The following is an 8,791-nucleotide window of genomic DNA, read 5'->3' as shown; positions in this document are numbered from 1 at the left end:
TCTAGCTTAGATAAGCCATGGTCATGCACTTACCTTTGCCACAGAAGAATCTGAACCTTAAACAAACAAGAACAAGCCTCTAGGAAGCTCCTACAACGATCCCAGCTACAGATCTCTATAGGAACGCCTCCAATCTCCCAGAATTCTCAAGAACACTCAGGAACAACTTTTCTCTCTTTCTCTTTTCTCAAAAACGGCCACACAACCACGAATGAGACAAAACTCGCATCTAAGGGTTTTCCTTAACCCAAAATGCAGCGTTTGACTTAAGTCAAAACGCACATAATTGAACATGCATCGACCGATGCACCATCTGCATCGACCGATGCAACTCCCAAACCGGGATTCCGGTTCACGGATGTTACAAAGTTGAATAAACATTTATCTAATTTTTATTTTTTGGGGATGAAAGAGTTGAAAAAAATGATTCAACCCATTCAACTTTGGGACAATTGCATTTTTTGTACCTTTATTTGTATTTGAATGAAATCGTAGACCTAATATTCAATATTCGAGAAACATAACCACTAAGGGTGCTGAAATTACAGTTGACTCCATTACGACCAAACAAAAAACAAAAGCCGAAATGATAGATGTAACCCGAGGAAGTCTGAAATAGATTTCTTTATGGTGGATTTCAAATTGACGTCTAATGGAAGACATAAAAATATGTCTACTCCTTAATTATAGTTTAAATTTTAATTAAAAAATTATAAAAAATAATTTGCTAAACCTATTAACTAAATAATAACCACATAGATTTTCTGCATTGAAATAAAATAAATTTACATATAAACTAGTCAAATTAAGGGAGGAAAGGTTGATTATGTTAAAATTATTTGATTTAGAGTTTGCTTAAGTAGATTTCTCTGTAGACTATTGGTGGCTGACTTTGTAATGCCATCAACTATTAATATTATTATATTTTAATTTCACCGACAATTTAACCAAACCAATAGCTGAACATAACCAAATGCGTACCGATTCCTTGATTTTAACCTAACCGGATTCGGTAACCATATAAATACTTCTTTCTGTAAGTCAACCCTAGTTTGTATATGCTTTCTCTCTCCACAATTTCTCTCTCAAAAATTCTGATATTGTTGCTCTCAAAAATTCAGATTCTATACTCATCATTTATCGTCTTCGAAACTCAAGGACATCTCAGATAAATATTCTCATCATTTATCGTCGGCTATTTGCTTTTGTAACGCTTTAGCTAATTTTGTTCGAAAATATACATGTTCTCATAGTTTTTTTTTTCATTTTGCACACAGATATGGGGTTACACAGCTACACTCAGCCATCTTCTAGTTCTTTGCAAGTATGCAGTGAAGGTCCACCCGAAGTAAACTTTCTTGGAGTTGGAATTCCTGACAAATGTTTCTGCGGAAGGGAAACCGTTATGAAATGTTCCACCACAGCCGACAATCCTGGAAGGATTTTCTTTGGATGCAATAATCATGAGGTTGTTAGATTGTATGATGGTTTATTCGTTTGGTATAATTATTATTTGAGTATAGAAAATATTCTTATAGTATATTTATTTATATGGTACGGTATAGGATGGAGAGGACCATATTATGAAATGGTGGGATGAGGCTATTATGCAAGAACTTCAAGCAATGAGAGGTGGACTTGCTGACCAAAGGAATTCTATTACAGCCATCCAGGAAAATGATGAAACACTATGGGTTCAGCAGGAGCTAGACAAGGTGAAAGATTAGATGAAGGAATTACGTCTGTCAGTTCGTTGTGTACGCGGGGTGGTCGAGAATGTCTTAATCGCCGGTATAATCTTAATTGTTGTATTAATCTCTTTTGCTTTGTAGATCTTTCAATAAAAATCTGTGACCTCTGTTTATTGTGGCCGTTTGTTTGAATGGCGTATTTATGTCTGTAAATCTGTGAACTTGCTTCAGTTTCTGTAATATTTGGACGATATCGTTGACTTCATTAGTTGACCTATTTAGAAGACTTCTCCCGTTTACATTAAGAAGTCAGTCGAAGAAGTCTACTCGTTAATGATTTACGATGCGACGGTTTTCGTTATTAATTATGTAACTGTTCATTGTAACCGTTTCGTCACGTATATATAAACCAGCCCGGGGCCTTTTGATTATTTTAAAACTGCAACCAAAAAAGTTATCAGTAAATCATTTCTTTTCTCTTTAAAAAAAATAGTACGTAGTTCATCTTCACGACGGAGAATTGGTGATTGAAAATCTTTTAATACTTGAATCGGTCAATATAAATCATCCACGCTTAATTGGAGACTGTTCACGGTTGGGTAATTGAAACTTTCTCTATATCACTTCACTTCATCATATAAGTGTATAATCATCTATCATTCACGGTTGTGTAATTCTTAGAAAGTTTCTATATCATATCACTTTATACTTATAAGTGTAGAATTCTATATTTACACGCAACTTTTGTCCCTGTACCATAGAAACTCATTCATCGTCGTTAACGATGTATTAATTTGGTTGATTAGATAGATTTGCAGTTTAAAATACGTTTTAGTTTCCCAGAACGAAGTCTACTTGATAAGTCTTTAGCATAATAGTACAAAAATTAATTTGATTTGATGGATTTGCAGTTTAAAGTACGTTTTAGTTTCCCCAGAAAGAAGTCTACTTGATAAGTCTTCAGCATCATAGCACAAAAATTAATTTGATTTGATGGATTTACAGTTTAAAGTACGTCTTAGTTTCCCCAGAAAGAAGTCTACTTGATAAGTCTTCATCATAATAGTACAAAAATTAATTTGATTTGATGGATTTGCAGACGGTTGAGTTTCCCGTGGAGAAGTCTAACAGAGAAGTCGTCAACATAATCATTACAAGGTATAAATTGATTTGACGTTAGTTGGCGGTAATATATCTATATATATAATTTACCAATAAGCGGGATCCGGTATTAATCGGTTTCTTTATATTTTCTTTATAATTTTCTGATACTGTTTCTAAAAATGGTTTTGGTTTTATAAAACCAGGATTATTATAATTATTGTAGTTTTATACAACTTAAAAACCGAGATAACATAGGATAGCCATCTCTAATTCTTCCTCATAAGGAACTAGAAAACGCTTCTCTTCCGTTTATCTCTTTCGCTTATCTCTATCGCTTATCACTAACGGTTGATTTTCCCATTTTTTTGTTCATGTTAAACCTAAATCTCTATCTTTCGGATTGTCAGTTTACTTAACTTGTTTAACTTATTTGTACCAGATCTCGACGAACTATGTTTCTTCAACCCAGCCGCTTCATCTTCATCTTCGCCGCATCGTCTTCGCTGCCGTTGTCCTCTTTGATTAAACTGAAGGTTGACTTCTTTTGCAATTCGATAGTAGCCTTCTTTTTCAATTTGACGCATAGACTTATTGGATTAGTCTTCCTCTTTCTCAATCTCTCGTTTTTTAATTTCCCCGCCAAACCTAATCTTATCTTGCAGAATGGAGGAGGCGAGAAAACCAGAATTTCCTCGGAGGTTTTGCACGAAAGGTGATGAGCCGCTTCCTCAAAAAAGCATCGGCTACTACAGTAATGATACGAAGCTGTTTGATGAACTGTACAAAGCTCTCGAGCCGGATGAATGGGACGAGATTTATCAATCTTGACTGGGTGTCTTGTTACAGTTCAACCTTCTCCAATTCGAATGGGCTTCCAGACTGGTTCACCATATGCTCACCTTACAGATAGTCTGCAACAAAAAGTACAAGATCTGGAGTCTGGTTGGATCTAACCCTTTACGATTTTCTTTGAATGAGTTTGAAGCCATCACTGGACTTAACTGTGAAGATGTTGAGTCGTTGGAGCAGCCACAGGTTGAGGTTTCAGACGAGATGGAAGAGTTTTGGGAGAAGCTTGGAGTCAATTTAGACAGCGGTCCGAGTATTGAGAAACTGGTCGCAGCATGTAAGAACTCAAACAATTGGGATATAATAGATCGTGTTAGGTTGGGTTGTTTAGCCATCTACGTTGGGTTTATAGAAGCTAGGAAACCATCAGTGCCCATCTGTCTAAATATGGCTAGGCTAGTCATAGATTTAGATGCATTTCTTGATTATCCCTGGGGAAGAGTTGCTTTCAAGAACCTGATTCAGTCTGTTAAGGAGAAGGACTTAAACAAGAAGAGTTACACCATAGACAGATTTGTCAAACCTCTGCAGATATGGGTGTACGAATCTATGCCTGATTTTGCCAAATTAATTGGGGAACCGTTGCCGAACAATCTAAGTCCACTGTTGCTTGCTTACCGTGGTTCTCGCGGTATAAAATATGTCAAAGAGGGCATTCTAAAACAGGTACACATCTCTGTGATTTGTCTATAGTTTATCTATGATCTTAGATGAGTCGGTAACCATTATTGTGTTAGATTTGAACTAGTATACTGGTATAAATTGTAGACTTCCTTCAGACACTTCAAAACTATTGGTGGCATGATTAGTTCTGTTTGGGAAGAGGATGAAGCAGATGACAAGATTGATAACATTTTGAGAGCTAGCATTCAATGGGGATTTTGGTCCATGGAAGTGGGGAGAGGTTTGTGGCAGACGGTTGGTATTTATGAATCCAACAATGCGAAGGTTAAGATTGAAGAAAAGGATCAAGCAAGAGAGCCGGTGAATTTGGTGAAACAAGTGGGAAGAGGCATTGTCCAGGTCCTTCAACTGAGTTGGAAATCAGCATTTTGGATGCTATTAAAGATGAGCTCGGCATGTGGGGAGCAGCTCTGCTCGATCAGATGAAGGAAGGTTTCAACAGTTGTGATTTGCGGTTTGACATGTTGAATTAGAAGATTGAAAGTCTGGCTTCGAATCTTACCAAAATGAAGGGAGATGTAACTGGTACGAAAGAGGCTGATCCTTTATCAAAGGAACAGAACGACTCTCAGGCAGCTACTAGTACGAAAGATGTTGTATCAAAGGAACAGAAGGACTCTCAAGCGGATATGGTTAGTTCTGAACACTTGCAATTTCCTACTATGATCCCTCACAATCACAATACCAGGTACAAGGCAAATAAAAAATAGACTTCCAGAAGTTGTCAACTTTGAAGACATAAAAACAAGTGTTGTCTTCCTTATGTGAAGTAGAATTCCTTATGTGAAGTAGACTTCTATATCCGTGTTGTCTTTGTTTGTTTTATTCGAGACTTTTAAACATATGCTGCGACTTTTTGATTAATATTTGTTTTCATAAATGATCATGTAACTTTTAAATTGGAATTTGCAGAACAAGCCAAGTCAATCTCAGACCCTGAAACCATCTCCATCTGTTACTCGTATGGATACGAAGGTGCCAAAGATAGTCAGCTCTGAATCATCTGACACTGAGTCAGACCCACCTGTGTTTATTCGCACGGAAATCCCAACAGCTGCCGACTTGACTGCTAGAGCCAAGAAACAAGAACCAATGAAAGAAGCGGCTAGGATTGCGGCACATGGCAAGGCTGAAAAGGTTAAGAGGTTGGCGTCAAGTCAACGTTCTCCGTTCGTTGGTGATAACACAGCCAAGACTATCATGGGTGATAAGTCAGCCACGTCAGCATACAATCCTTTTGATAAAGCAGACAAGGAGTTGAAGAAGGTTTTGCTTGATTTCTTGAAGAAAGATCCGTAAGTCTACTAACTTTTATGGTATGTTTCAAAAATTCTATTTTTCGAAACTCTAGTAACTTATATGTATCCAAACCATTCATCACCCGCAGGACGTACAAGAACAAGGTCCCAGAGAAATCCCGACGTTGTCTTTGGTGGTACGAACTGCAGACAAAAACAGTCTGGCTACGAGATTCGGTAAGTCTACTAGAAAACTTCTTCTTCAAGTATACTAGAAAACTTTGGGTCAGATTATATAACTTCGTTTTAAATCCATGTGGTTATCCAGCACATGGATGCGGGGTTGAATCTATTGAGACATCGACACGCACAGCATCCTGAGATGTTCACTCATCTGTGGACAACGAAGTACCTTGACTTTGTCAATTCTGAGGCAAATGATAATCGATCTGGGAAACTTTTGCCGGCCGGTGCCTTCAGCTACCACGCAGGGGAGTATCCACCGTATGCTCAGACTAACAAGCAATGGGGTCTGGAAGTGGACTACTTATACGCGCCTTTAAACGTGAAGTCGACGCACTGGGTTGCTTTGTGGATCTCGATTCCCATGGGACACATCGTCGTCTGGGATAGCATCCCGAGTGTCACCAACGACAAAGAGCTTGCATCTGCCATCGAGCCTATTGCTGTGTTGGTTCCCTACGTGCTGCGGGAGTTAGCCAGCCCTGACCACAAGCAAATATGGTCGTACGAGAAGTTCAATCATGAGCGTGTTATAAAGGGAGTGCCTCCGAACAGGAAGCCATGTGACTGTGGTGTGTATACTTTGAAGTACATAGAATGTCATGCTCTTGGGATAACCTTTCCTACTACTTTATGCGACGCAAACATCACATGGATAAGGTAGAAGATGGCTTGTGACTTATTTCACGAGATTGAACATCGTGGACCAAATGAGGAGAACTACATGGACGACTTTGGGCTCTATGATCCTCCCCCAATCTGGGACTAACTATAAACTTTGTTTGAAAGACTTAAACTCGTGTTTTAATTATGTATGACTTATTAGGATGATGTAGGATGATGTTTTGTTTCTGTTGGGGGATCTTTATATTTTGTGGGTGGGATCATGATATTTTTAGGATGATGATGGGCGGGATCTTGATATTTTTTGTGGGATCCTCCTTTTAAAACTCTAATGTGTAAGGATGATTCTTCTTGTTGTCTACTAGTTATATGTGGGATATTGGTATTTGTTGTTCAGTTTTTCGTTACATATATATACTTCAAACGTTAAGCTTAAAACAGGGTGAAAGAGTGTAGATGGCCAAAAAAAAAATATACTTAAAAAAAGACAAGTAGCGTATAGAGAAAGCTTAGTAAACATAAGTAGCGTACAGCGAAAGCTTAGTAGACACATGATTAAAGTTAACCAAGAGACTTCTTCTGCAACCTACTTCATACACATCCCAAGACACATGGCCATGACAACAATGAGCCCTATCCAAGACAAAACCAAGAATTGTCGAAGCATTTTTTCCCTTTCATTGGCTACCAGTAAATCACATTCAAACTTCTTCTTGTCTTCCTCATATGTGTTAACCACCCCAGAGTTCACCAAACCGTTAACAACTTGTTCTTTCATTTCTCTTATAGATTCTTTAAGTACCTTGATTTCTTCTCTCTGCCGACGGATCTCAGCCCTTGCATCCAATAAGCTCCGCCTTTGCCAACCACATGATGGTTCTGCGTCTGACCAATGGGAAAACCCATGAACAGTGCATCTGAAGAAATTTCTTCCCGGATTTGCATCTGTCCATGATTTCACAAGTATCGTCGATCTACCTCAGTAGTTGCAGATTGGACCAGTAATTTGTATTTGCGAATTTGTATCAGAAACTGACCCCAAAATTTGACTCATCATTCTCTAGCTGATGGTGCTTGGTTAAGAAGAGGAGTATCATAAAATGGTCTTACGAGTAAATGATAGTTAAGTACTAGTCTTTAATAATGTCGACTTGAACACGTGGGATAATCCCTTAAAATATTACAGAGACAAATTCTTGCGACGGAAATTCTAGATGACTTCACAATGAAGTTAACTTCTACTCGCCGTCTTCAGCAACCTGAACAAATAATTGTTAGTGTAAACGACGATCATATACAAAACGTTAAAAATGTATCAAGTGGGATTGTTACTTACACAATGAGGTCGAGTATTTCCAGGCTGTCTGCATTTTGAACAAGCATATTGCTTATGAGACTTCCTCAGCTTGCTCCCCTTTTTACATGACAGTTCTAGCCATGTTAGCCAACGAGGTTTATTTTTCCTACCAGGCTTCCGCTTCGGTATGGGAGGTATACATCGGATATCTGGCCCAATTGGATTGTGCTCGATATTGGGAATGATGTTACCCGCGTACGACGCGTAGACATAATATTTTCTATAGTAAGTTTTGACTACGGTAGACATATGCCATCCGCTTGACTTGGCAGCCTTAATTGCATGTGAACATGGTACTTTCTCAACATCAAACACCCCGCATGAACAAGATTTTGCTTCCAAGTCAACCAAACAGTCATGTTGCCCACCTCTAACATAGAAACGCCAACCATCAATGCGTTCTACCGTCATCATATCTGCGTAATGCTCCTTTATGGCCAATAAGAACTCAACACCCCGACTAAAAGTGGTTGTCAGACTAAGTGCATTGATATGCTCAAATTTACCCTAGAGCTACTCTCTCAAATTAAGAGGTCACTGTAATACTTAGGGGTCGAATTCCATAAAGACTCAAGTCTACACAATAAATTATAGAGTTTTATCATTATGCTAAACAGATTAAATTGAATTAAAATAAACAATATAAAATATTAAATAAAAGCTATTGTAAATTCAATGGATCAAAAAGCTAGGCCTAGGGAATTTCTCAGGAAATTATGAAATATTAAATCAGGAAATAAATAAGATTCAAACAATTAAGAACAGATCTAGAACTCTAAACACTTTTGTAAATTAAATCAGTTCTCACTGCAAGTAATATTTAAATTTAAAACCAGAAAATCCAAATCTCTTTGTAAAATTCTAGGTTAAAAATCAGCAATAAAATCAGGTTTAGATTGTTCACAAAATTATTAAATCAAATCTCTTTGCAAGAAATAATTTTGCTCATCAAAAGGTTTTATCAGGAAAATCAATTATATTCTCATATCAATTTATTTTCC

The sequence above is a fragment of the Camelina sativa genome, chromosome 2 (assembly GCF_000633955.1).
Source record: "Camelina sativa cultivar DH55 chromosome 2, Cs, whole genome shotgun sequence".
NCBI classification, from domain to species: Eukaryota; Viridiplantae; Streptophyta; class Magnoliopsida; order Brassicales; family Brassicaceae; genus Camelina; species Camelina sativa.
The sequence above is the reverse complement of the archived record's forward strand: the minus strand, read 5'-3'. Positions refer to the sequence as shown.